This window comes from Camelus ferus, chromosome 21 (genome assembly GCF_009834535.1).
Source record: "Camelus ferus isolate YT-003-E chromosome 21, BCGSAC_Cfer_1.0, whole genome shotgun sequence".
In the NCBI taxonomy this organism is placed as follows: domain Eukaryota; kingdom Metazoa; phylum Chordata; class Mammalia; order Artiodactyla; family Camelidae; genus Camelus; species Camelus ferus.
In genome coordinates this window covers 2,628,586-2,640,689 of record NC_045716.1, presented here as the reverse complement: position 1 = coordinate 2,640,689, position 12,104 = coordinate 2,628,586, and the positions used below count along the sequence as shown (strand labels likewise).

The window sequence follows — 12,104 nt, the reverse complement described above, 5'->3', positions numbered from 1 at the left end:
TTGTTCAGCATGGGGACCTACGAGCCATTATTTAGCTCTGCTTATTCTGGTAGCTAGAGGAGGGAAAGATCTGTTTGTCTGCCATGGCTTCATCAGTGCAAAAGCAGCCTTTTATCTCCAAAGCCCAGGATCTTTGAGTAGAAAAAAACCCGGCCACCATCCTGGGGCCCTTACTTTTTCCCCAATACCTTTGAAGTCAACCTGTCTTGACTTCTCCTGTCCTCAACATGAACTGCTTCCAGCCTCCTCCCCGTGACTGGTCAACAGATGCACTTCAGTGGGGTACATACAGATGGGGTTTCACCGTGTGCGGTTTCTCTCAAAGCATGGTCCCTGGACCAGCATGCAACAGCACCACTTGGAAACCTGTTGGAAACGCCCCAGCTCATTCAGACATTCAGAATCAGAAACTCTGGGAATCAAGGTCAAGCAATCTTGTGTTAAAAAGCCTTTCAGCTGATTCCCTTACATGCTGAAGTTTGAGAAGCCCTGTCTTAAGGGAACCTTTTCAACACTTTCGTGCACTTTTTTTTTTTACAAATATTTGCTGAAGACTGAGGCTAGAGTCATATTCAAGACAGACAAGGTCCTTCACCAGAAGGAACGTACATTAACGCGAGAGCCAGCGATAAACAAGTAAATAGACAAGAAAGTTAGAGATTGCTATGTGGGTGACGGAGGAAATAAACAGGCTGGTAGGCAGAAGAAGTGAGGCGGGGATGACTGGGGTCAGCAAGGGTTTCTCTGAGTTGGTGACATCTGAGCTGAGATCTGAAGTATGAAAACAAGCCATCCTTTTAAGGAACCAGCAGAAGAACTATGTGGACAGCAGGGGCAGTGCAAAGCCTCCAAGGAGAGAAAGAGCCTGGGGTATGAGAGGACAAGAAAGAGGGCGAAGAGGTAGAAATACATTACGGGGTTGGCACAGTCAGCTGCAGTCAGGTTGCAGTTAAATTCTACTCTGACAGCAGTGGGAACTCATGAGGGGAGTCATGTAGGCTGGTGTCTGTTTTGGGTGCATTGCAAGAACCAAGGATATGTTCAGCTATTGATTTTCTCCTGGGTCTGGCCCTTAAAACAGACAAAATGTCCAAAACATCATCTTTAATTTCTGATTGGTCTTTTCTAGGAAAAAACTATGTCCCTTAGTTCTTGCTATGGTATGCTGAGGTTAACTAACCCCTTACAATGCGCACTAAAGCCAAACATGCAATTTGATCACGAGGACGGTAGACCAGTAGGGGGAACGCCTTGTATGCTGTATTTTAAAACCACAAGAGGAAGTTCAAATGGCACCACCCCAGCCCCCCTCCCCTTCAGCTCTGCTTCTCACACACACACTTCTCAGCACATGGCACCCAGCGTGCCTCTTAAACTTATATTTTACACATTCTCCTTCCAGGTAGAGTCCTGAGTTCTTCCTGCAGTCTTCTGGTTGTCAGTTACAACAGGGACAAATCCTTCCCCCTGTCATGTAAGTCAGATGTACACCCAACCGGTTCTCTGACCTGTTCTCAGGGTGTGAACATATGAGAACGGTTACCTGATCTGGGAGACCTTTAACATAAAGGAGACTCAGAAGTTCCAGGCGTTGAGTGACCAGAACCAAGCCACTTACACTCCCAGAACTTTTGCAAAATGCCCTGCAATGTTTGGGCTCATTCATTCATTAGATCAAAGTTTATTAAATGCCTCTTATGTTGCATGTACTATGACAGTCACTGAGAGACGAAAATACTGAGGCATGTCCGCAGCACACAGGAACTCCGTTTCGGTTGGGAGCCATGCACGGACACTTACTGGAGCTGAAGAGTACACACAAATGCCGTGCGAATGTTAGTAGTGACATTTTTGGGGATTTTAAGAGCCAGCGATGACTTACGTGCACCTTGTCCATATGGTACAAGTACCGCATAATGCTGTGCTCCCACGCATCTCTTTCCACCTCCTCATTCAGTGTCACCTTAAAACCCCCAATTTTCCATGGTGGAAGAATTTACACCATGGGAATCGGCAAACACTACAAATCAGTGCTTGATTTCTTGTATAGTTGACCACCAGGCTTAAGCGATGAGGGAGGACGGCATAGCTCAAGCAGTAGAGTATATACTTAACATGCACGAGGTCCTGGGTTCAATTCCCAGTACTTCTGTTAAAAATAAATAAATAAACCTAATTACCCCCTAAAAAAAAAAAAAACAAAAAAAAATTAAAAACCGACTTAGGTGATGGAGAAAAATGTGAAGAATATATATAAACACTCAAAGTGTCTCAAGTCTGTAGCTGTTACATTGTAAATGGTACAGAAAATTGAGGAAATATTCTTCCAGTACTCAGAAGTTATCATCCATTTCAGCAAAGTCATCCACAAACAAATGAAGTTCTTTTTCTTATTAATTATTAGAAAAAGTAATTAGTAACTTTTGTTATTAATTAATGTAAGACTGGCTATGCATTCAGGATTTTGCAGAAAATAAAAATCATCCTGTGAGGGGACATCAGGCTGTGGGAGGAGAAGAGCCTCCCCGTAGAGATGGGTTTGTCATGTCCTCAAAGAGAGCAGAACTCTTGGTCCGCCCCTCTTCCCACCACACCCTGTGACTTAAGTTGTCCCAGCTCTGTTTTCCAGACACCGGCCAGTGGTGCCAACTCCAGGCTTTGATCAAGGAATGTGAGGCAGCGAAGCCACAGAGAACAAAGGCGGTTTAACTCCTATTAAACTTGTTACCTGTGTTGCACTGTACAGTTTGCAAAGCATTTTTTGGTTTTTTGGGGTTTTTTTTTAGCGCAGAACTCTGCCTAGAAGGCAGTTCTTCCCCAGCGACTGGGCTGGCTCCTTCTCAGTCTGCAGGTGGAGGCTTTTAAATAAATGTCAGCGCCTCCCAGGAGCTCTCTCTTGCATCATTCTGTTTGTCTCCTGCAGAGCACTTGTCCCGGTCAGCGATTTCCTAATTTACCTATTTCCTTGTTGTCCCCTCACTCTGGAACGCAGGCTCCAGGAGGGCAGAATCACAGCTGTCTTGTTTGGCACCGTATCCCAGCACTGGAAGAGCCGGCACACAGTTTTTATTAATGAACGTGTAACTGTTCTGAGGCAGGTGCCCCTCAGATGAGTCCCTGGGGCACAGAGAGAAAAAGTGAGCTGTCTAAGCCTGAACACCTGGTTAGCGACAAAACCTGTCCTAGAATCTGAGTTCTCTGGCTCCTTGTGCAACAGTTAGCAGGATGACAGCCGCGTGTCCCTGTCCTGGAGAGGAAAGAAAACTCAGCGACATGCCTGTGGGAAAGGGAAGTGAGGGAGAATCAGACCCAAGAACAAAATCAGCCAAAGTCTGTCCTCTTCATAACCCGTGTTCCCAGTGGATTTCCTCCTCTGTGCTTGGGACCTGGGGCAGAGGAGAGAGAGAGGGCCTGGGTCCAGGCGAGCTGCACCCAAGGGTGCATCCACTGGCACCATCGCTTCCTGCCTGAGCCTGGACAGATCCCAGAGGTAAGGGCTCAGGTCAGTGGGACTGTCTTAGCTCAGGCCACCGTAACAAAATCCTACAAACTCTGTGGCTTATACCACAGAGACTAATTTTCTCACTGTTCTGGAGGCTAGAAGTCCGAGATCAGGGTGCCAGTGTGGTGGGGCTCCGGGGAGGGCCCTCTTCCCGGCTTTCAGACGGCCACCTTCTTGCTGTGTCCTCACAGACAGGGAGAGGGAGGCTCAGCCTTCACGACCTCGTCTAAACTTAGTTGTCTCGGGGAGGAGGGCATAGCTCAAGCGGCAGAGCCCATGCTTAGCATGCATGAGGTCCTGGGTTCAATCCCCAGTACCTCTATTTAAGATAAATAAATAAACAAACAAACGACCCACCAAAAAAAAAAAAAAAAAAAGATAAACTTAGTCATCTCCCAAAGGCCCCACCTCCTAAGAAATTTGGAGGGATACAAGCATTCAGTCCTTAACAGGGGCCCAGAAGGTGGGGAATTGGAGTGAAGCTTCTGTGACCCTCAGCCCCAGGTGAAGCCCCAGGTGAGGGGGGAGGAAGCAGGAAGTGGGCAGGGAGCTGGAGAATTCCACCCAGGGCCTAGCTCCCTGCAGCCCTCAGGGGGTTCCCACGGGCGTCCTGGGCACGCAGGCTGCTCGGCCGGCCCATCAGCAGGCCTGTTTTCCACTCCAGCCAGCCACAGACCTGGCGCTGGGCTCACACGCTGCCCCAGGCTGGCACAGAGCAGGGCACCACCTCCCGCTGAGTCACCCAGCTCGCGGACAGGGAAACTTACATAACGCGACAGATTCTGTGTGTTTGGACATGGGGCTCAAGATCCACCAGCAGGAACGAGGCGAGGCGGAGGGCAGAGGGGGAGCACGGGGGTTGGGAGTCCTGCGGCCTGAGTCTGTCTGTGCCAGGAAGTCGCTGGGGACCCAGGGGACCGAGAGAGGGCACACGCCATGGCAGGATTCCTAGGGATTAGAGATCCAGATTAAAGAGGGCAAGGCCCTTGAGCTGTAAATCAGCACGGCACAGCTCCCCCTCGGCCTGCTCTCCACAGCCTGGGGAATGTTAAGCCAATCCCAAAAGAACACAGGTGGCAAATGAGAAACTGCATAAAAATGTGAACTCCTGGACTGTCTGAGATTTGTGTTCAGAATGCTGTTACAGCCACAAGAGACCGCGCTGCAGGGAGCCACCCGTGGGCTCGAAAAATGCGAGTGGGCGGCTGTTTGAACCTCACTGCAAATCTCCTTTGAGGCAAGACCCTTTACAGATGAAAACGAGAAGGCTGGCTAGGGTAGGGGACACTCCTGAGAACTGGTGGAAAGGACTTCTTTTCCTTCCGAAGAATATTTTCCTACCCCAGCCCTTTAATCGCTTCTGAAAATGGCAGCCTCCTCACACCCACCTTCCCACAACACACACATACCCCAGAAAGATGTGTCAAAGGAAAGCTGCCTACAGATGAAGCCAATCATTCTGTCCCCCCAAAAACTGAGGATCTATTACTCGGTGGGACTTTTTTCTATGGGCACACAATCTCTTGGCATCTGGCCACTGATGGAGTAGCACCCATCTGTACTAGCTCAGCTCTGCATAGAGTGAGGAAAGAATTACCTTCAGAGAGAGAGAGAGACCTGAGTTGAATCCTATCCACCTTGGGCCATCTATCTACCTGCCCCCTGGTCTCTGTTTCCTCCTCTGTAAAATGTGCTGGTTCATAGCACTTACCCGCACAGTCTTAGGAGGGCTTTCAGAGGACACTGAGATCCCAGTCTGTCCCTTCCCACCCCCCACCTCCTTGGCAACCACAAGTTTGTATTCTGTGTCTGTGAGTCTGTTTCTGTTTTGTATTTATATTTGGTTTTTTTTTTTAGATTTGGATATTCTAAACCCCTGGACAAATATTTGTTAGCGTTTTTTATTAGTATTTTTTTAATGGTTAGAAAATCATGAGAGAAAGTAGCAGAAAGCAGAAAGGGAAGATGTCTTACCACATAGGGGTAATAAAAGTGAAAGGACAGTATTACTGTTTTTATTAACACCTTTTTGGTCTCACGCACATACAAAGAATCTGATGAAAACTGTTGCCAAACTTTCCCAGAAAAAAAATACACGTAGTAAATTTTCATACAATTTCAGGTTTATGCATACTTTGAAGGCCAATATAAATCTCAAAATAAAAGTCCTATAAAATGAGAGTTAGTGCTCACAAGTGCCATGCCTTTCTCTTGGGAATCAACAAGAAACAAGACACTGTCATCGAAAATCTTCATCTACACAAACAGCTCCTCTCTGAACAGACTAGTACCCTAACACCCTCTTCTACTGTCTCAGAGACCAAAGGTGACGTTTAGGAACTACATATTGATCATTTACATAATGTAAGACTGGAGCTGGAATGGAAGTGTCTGATCGTCTCCTGGCAGAACACATCTTCCCACCCGTTGCCTGGAGGGTCTGTCGGGAAGGATGAGAAGATCCACTGAGGGGTGGATCCCTGTGCACGGCGTGGCCAAGAGAACAGAACAGATGCTAGGTAGTAAACAGGGAGGAAGGCAAACACAGGCCGTGTTTCCATCACCAACTGCTTCTGCTCTCCCTTCTCTGTGGGTGATGCAGAGATTGCAGTGGATCCTCCTCACACAACCATGACTTTGAACACGGAGCCCAGACCAGCCCTGAGGGACAGTGATTAGGCTCTCCGGATCCCAGAACATAAGACTCTGAGCCTCTATCCTGAAAAACCCTTCAGAAGTTTGACTCAGTGCCCCTTTCTCCATCACTCTGTGCTGCTTGCTCCATACTCAATGGCTCAACAAGAAAATAACTGAGCTCAATCTCCTAAGGCTAAGAGAAACAGAGAGGGGTCTGGGAAAAGGTTCTGCTGGGACAAATACTCCTGCTGCCTGCAGGGCATTCGTCTTGAGCTTATTCTTAGGGCAGGACCTAAGAGAGGCCTTTGGTTTGGAGAGAATTGAGTTGCCTGCCTTGGCAAAGTGGTCCTGCTGCTTCTGCTGAGTCCCAAAGTGTTTCCTTCATGACTGACTTCTTGAAGTCTGGCTTAAAAAGCACTTGTGACAATGAGGTATCACCTTACACCAGTCAGAATGGCCATCATTCAAAAGTCCACAAACGATAAATGCTGGAGAGGGTGTGGAGAAAAGGGAGCCCTCCTACACTGCTGGTGGGAATGCAGTTTGGTGCAGCCGTTATGGAAAACAGTATGGAGATTCCTCAAAACACTAAAAATAGACTTACCCTATGATCCAGCAATCCCACTCCTGGGCATATATCCAGAGGGAAACAATTCAAAAAGATATGTACACCCCAATGTTAATAGCAGCACTGTGTATAATAGCTAAGACACGAAAACAACCTAAATGTCCATCGACAGATGACTGGATTAAGAAGTAGTGCTATATTTATACAATGGAATACTACTCAGCCATAAAAAAGAATAAAATAATGCCATTTGCAGCAACATGGATGGACCTGGAGACTGTCATTCTAAATGAAGTAAACCAGAAAGAGAATGAAAAATACCATATGATATCACTCTCATGTGGAATCTAAAAAAAAAAGAAACAAACGAACTTATTTGCAAAATAGAAACAGACTCACAGACATAGAAAACAAACTTATGGTTCCCAGAGGGGGAAGGGGGTAGGAAGGGATAAATCGGGAGTTTGAGATTTGCAGATATTAATATATATAAAATAGATAAACAAGTTCATATTGTATAGCACAGGGAACTGTATTCAATATCTTGTAGTAACTTACGGTGAAAAAGAATATGAAAACGAGTATATGTATGTTCATGTATGACTGAAGCACTGTGCTATACACCAGAAATTGACACAACATTGTAAACTGACTATACTTCAATAAAAAATATATATATACAAAAAAAAATAGTACCAGCAAAAAAAAAAAAAAAAAAAAGTACTTGTGAAAATGTAATTGCTGGTCATGTCTAAACAGCTTCTTAAACCATGACCAATATCAACTGATATGTATTTCATCTATCAGATAAAATAGTGAGAAACAGGGTCATAAGAAAATGGAACACCACCACCCCCCCAATAAAAAAGAAGAAAAGAAAAAATGGAGGAGGTAAAAATCTGGGGACAAACTGGGTCATGGAGTGATATCCAGAAGAGGTGGTCTCAGTAGGGCTCTTGAGAGCACTGGGAGTTTAAGCAACATCCACTGGATGCCTGAGGAAGCGGGCTGTCGAGTGAGACCTTCGCCACCACCGTCTGCCTGACGACCCTGAGGGCTCTGCTGGGTAAGAACTCCGCCGAGCAGTTGACACCATTTCGTTTCAGTCTCACAGCACCACAACCTTATGAGGTAGGTAGCGTTTTTGTTCAAATGAAGAAATGGAATCATTGGCAGAGACATTAAATGACTTGCCAAGGATGGCACAAGCTGGGAGGAAGGAAACATAGCCTCAAGTCATCTGACTTCATCTGCCATTTATACCTTCGCAAGTACCATCTCTATGCTGATGACTCCCATCATTAAGACATCATCTCTGGCCCAGGCATCTCTCTTGACTATCAGGCTCCTGATTTCCGAAAAATAAAAAGTCCTCTAGGACTCTCATTTGCACATCCAACAGCTGTCTGAAAATTCAACGTGTTCAAACTGAACTCTCGTCCTCCTCCCCGCAACAAAACAGAAAATCTCTAATATACACAGTGGTTGCTGTCTCAGCTAACAGCAACTTCCTCCTTGGTTGTTCAGGCCAAAATCCCCAGAGTCATCCTTGATGCCTCCTTTTGGCTCAAACCACACATGGAAATCATCAGGAAGTCCTGCTGGCTTATCTTTAAAATAGATCCAGAATCTGACCACCTTTACCACCTTCTCTAGTATGACCTCTCGTACCTTAATTACCCTAATAGCCTCCGACTGGGTCTCCCTTCTTCTACTCTCATGGCCCTTTAACTGATTCTTAACCCTGTAGCCAGAGTGATCCTCCCCCACCCCCTTTTCTCTTACCATTTTATTGCTAAAAATATATAGTTACAAACAGCCCCAAAAAGATATCTCGCTTAATGAATTATAAGGTGTGGTGCATACCCTTGGAAGCACCTCCCAGGTCAAGACACAGAATGTCACCAGCCAACCTCGGCTCCCCTCCACGTGCCCCATCCCAGTCACAGCCTCCGACAGGAACCATTGTCCTGACTTTTACAGCAGTCTCTTCCTTGTGTTTCTTTGTGGTTTTGACATCCTCGTGGGCAACCTGAGGCACAACAGTTTAGACTTGCCTACTTTTAAAAACTTGGTATGTCTTTTAAGTCTCTTTCAATCTCCAGGATCCCCTCCACCCCTTCCTTCCCCTTACGGATTTTCTGCTAAAGAACCTGGGGTCGTGCAGCCTGCACACTCTCCTGCAATCTGGGTTTTGCCGATTGAACCCTCACGGTGCATCACAACACGTTCCTCTGTCCTCTGTCGGCCGGGCACGTTGAAAGCTGCATCGAGTCAGATCCAGTTTGATTCCTTTTGGCAAACTGTGGCACATTCTTTCAAAAGGAGGCATATAAAATCTGGCTTTCACCTACCTTGTTTTATTGTTTTTAATAAACTTTAATTTTAACTTTCACTCTTTGTCGATGTTAGCAGCCAGTGGTGCTCAGTGCCGAGATCCATTAATTCATTAGGGTTTGCAAAATGGGCATATTCTGATTTTATGATTTTGTTTTCCTTTATGAGCTGGAATAATTTTATGAGATGTTTCCTGCTTCTGTTACTATCACAGTTTACATGAGAAAGGCAGAATAGTGCTCGATTCTTCCCATAATTTCCTCAGTTTTTGGATAATGAATTGGTTTCCTGTCATCCTCAAAAGGTAACCATTTTTTGTATCATGTGTATGTGTGTGTATAATTTTGAACTTTGCATTTCTTTTCTTTACCGAAGCTCAAAGAGTTTCTATTTGCCAGAAACACGAAGCAGAATCATTGAAACAAAAGGATTCCTCACGACCCCTCAGTTTTCATCTTAGATTTGTGACTTTTAAAAAAAATTTATTTGCCTACCAATAATTATCCAGGGTGAAGAATCTCCTTTGGAAGAAAATGCTTTATTTCATTCAAATTTTGGCCAGTGAAAGCCTCTTTATGATGAGTTATTTGGACAACTCTAGTAGGCTGTGCTAGGTTGAGTACTGTCCCTGCAAAATTTGTGTCCATCCAGAACATATGAACGTAACCTTACTTGGAAATAGGGCCTTCGTAGAGGGAATCAGATTAAGATGAAGTCTTATTGGATTAGGGTGGGCCCTCAATCCAATCTGACTAGTGTCGTTATAAGAGGGACATTTTGACACACAGACACGCAGAGCATGTCTTGTTATGATGGAAGCAGATACTGGAGCAATGCATCTTCAAGGCGAGCATGGCCAGCAACGACCAGGATGTAGGAGAATGGTGTGAAACAGATCCTTCTTCAAAACCTCCATAAAGAACCAATCTTGCCGGTGCTTTGATTTCAAACTTCTAACTTCCGGAGCTGAGAGAATAAATTCCCGTTGTTTTAAGCTTCCCAGTTTCTGGTACTTGGTCATGGCAGACCTAGGAAACTGACACCTAATACTTGATAACTTTTTCACTCTCTGGTATTAGGAGGTGTCCCTGGTGGCTCATCTCGACCATTTTGTGGCCCAGATCTGGAGTGTTTCTTGATCATTTTATAGATAGACCTAGAGGGGAGATAAACATATTGGAAGATAAAAAGGATAAAATTCTCATGCATTCATAATGATATTTCCAATGCAAATTCTGAGAATCCTATTTCTCAAGGACCTTGGGATAATGAAATTAGAATACTCTACAATTTCTCATCTGCTTTGTCCTATGTTACAAGGGCAACCATATCAGAATAACAATGCCAGCACCACCACCACCCATTATGCTTATTAAAAAGTTTTAAAATGCTTGCTTACGGCACGCCTCTTCTAGCCTTCTTGTTTTTTTTAATGGTTATGCTAAATGTACCTTGCCAGAGCATATAGGTAGTACATACACTATGTCCTATGCCTTTTTACTCTTTTAATCCAATTCTATAAATAATTGTATATTTAATACTCACCAATAGTCCTTATACTAATTATTCTTAAATCCCTGTGGTTGTTGGAAGCACATTTTTTAGAAAATTCTTTAGGAAGGGTTCACGGGAAAAAGATTCCTCAAGCTCTTGCATATTGATAAATTTTTCAGGGCCCTTTTTACTTCAAGGTAAATTTTGCTGGATTTAAAATCTACAGTTCGTATTTACTTTCCTTGAGTACCTGAAATATGGTATCGCATTTGCTTCTGGCATCAAGTTTTGCTGTGAAAATGTCTAATGATTAATTTTCTTTCCCTTACGAGTGACATGCTCATTTCATTTTCTTTGAAACCTGAGCATTTTACTAATATGTGTTTATTCTTCAGCCCATTATATGCTCTTCCAGTATGTAGTTTAAAATATTTTTCTTTCTTTTTTTTTTTTTTTTTTTGGTGCCATTTAGGCAAATTTTCTTACGTTATATAGTGTTCAGTATTCATTCTGTTTCCTTTTTTAAGACTCTTATTAACTTCAGGCTGTATTTTTTTGCCAATCTGAAATATTTCCCATATTTTCCCACATCCTTGTCTTCATTACTTTTTGAGATTTAAAAATGTTCTAACTTTTCACTTTCTATTTCTAAGGTGCTATTTTTTGTTTATTTGCTTTTGTAGTCCTTCTAATATACTTTGATTTTTTTTCTTTTTAATTACTTCTTGAATTTCTGAGCTCATGTAATTCTGATTTATCTTTCTTTAATTCCAATATAAAATATTTTCTTAGAGTCTTTTATTTTATTTTGAAAAAATATATTACTTTTTTATGCATGCCTTTCTGGCATGATTTCATGATCTATATTCTAGTTTTCTTATCACAGTTTTGTATGGATTTAATTTTGATACTTTTCTGGTGCTCACTTTTATGTGAATTAAATTTTCTAGCACTGTTAGAAGGAACCTTGATTTGGCTATCTTCTCTGATTTCACAGAGCCTCCTCCTCTGTGTTTTGTGTGATACTGAAAAACAAACAAACCAGAACAAACCATGGTGGCTTGCTCTCTGGGATTTTCTGGTTCTGTTCTCCTCCCACCACTTAGCTCTGAAGCTTTCCTTTCTGCATCTCTTTCCTCCCATTTTGTTGTGTTTCGAATCCACTCCCAGCAGTTTCTCTTCACAGAAGACTGTGTCTAGTAAGGGAGGTTGGAATGGGCAGTTTCAAAAGTTCGAAGGAACCGTTGTGCTGCAGCCCCGCAGACCTTACCACAAGCCCTGCGTCCACCTGCCAGTGGAATGCCCATCTCAGACTGGCTGCCTGTGTCTTCCGGTGAGTAACTGTTGGCTATTTTCCGGTTCCCCTGTCCTCAGGTCCATCAAATGCCCTGTTTCTTTCCTCTGCAAACATACTGATACCATACAGGCTTTTGGTGATTTGTTTCCATCCACTTCTTTTGGGGGGTTTTGGGAAGACACTTTGTCACCTAGTTTTGAGCTAAATGTTGTCCAAGGGTTTTCCGTTTTCATAGGAGTTTCTCCATCGGTTGTTACGCGGAGATTCAG

The 12,104-nt window shown here is 44.0% G+C and overlaps 1 long non-coding RNA gene across 3 annotated transcripts in view; it reads right to left on the bottom strand.

The window, feature by feature from the left end:
- Positions 1–1,671: 1,671 nt before the first annotated feature.
- The window catches only part of LOC116658624, a 30,514-nt gene continuing 20,081 nt past the window's right edge, over positions 1,672–12,104 (bottom strand). For all 3 annotated transcript variants that reach the window (XR_004313831.1, XR_004313832.1, XR_004313833.1), the window contains 3 exons: positions 8,574–10,200; positions 4,270–4,450; positions 1,672–3,277 (listed from right to left, as the gene is read on the bottom strand). This is a non-coding gene — a long non-coding RNA (uncharacterized LOC116658624). The remainder of the gene's footprint in view (positions 3,278–4,269; positions 4,451–8,573; positions 10,201–12,104) is intronic.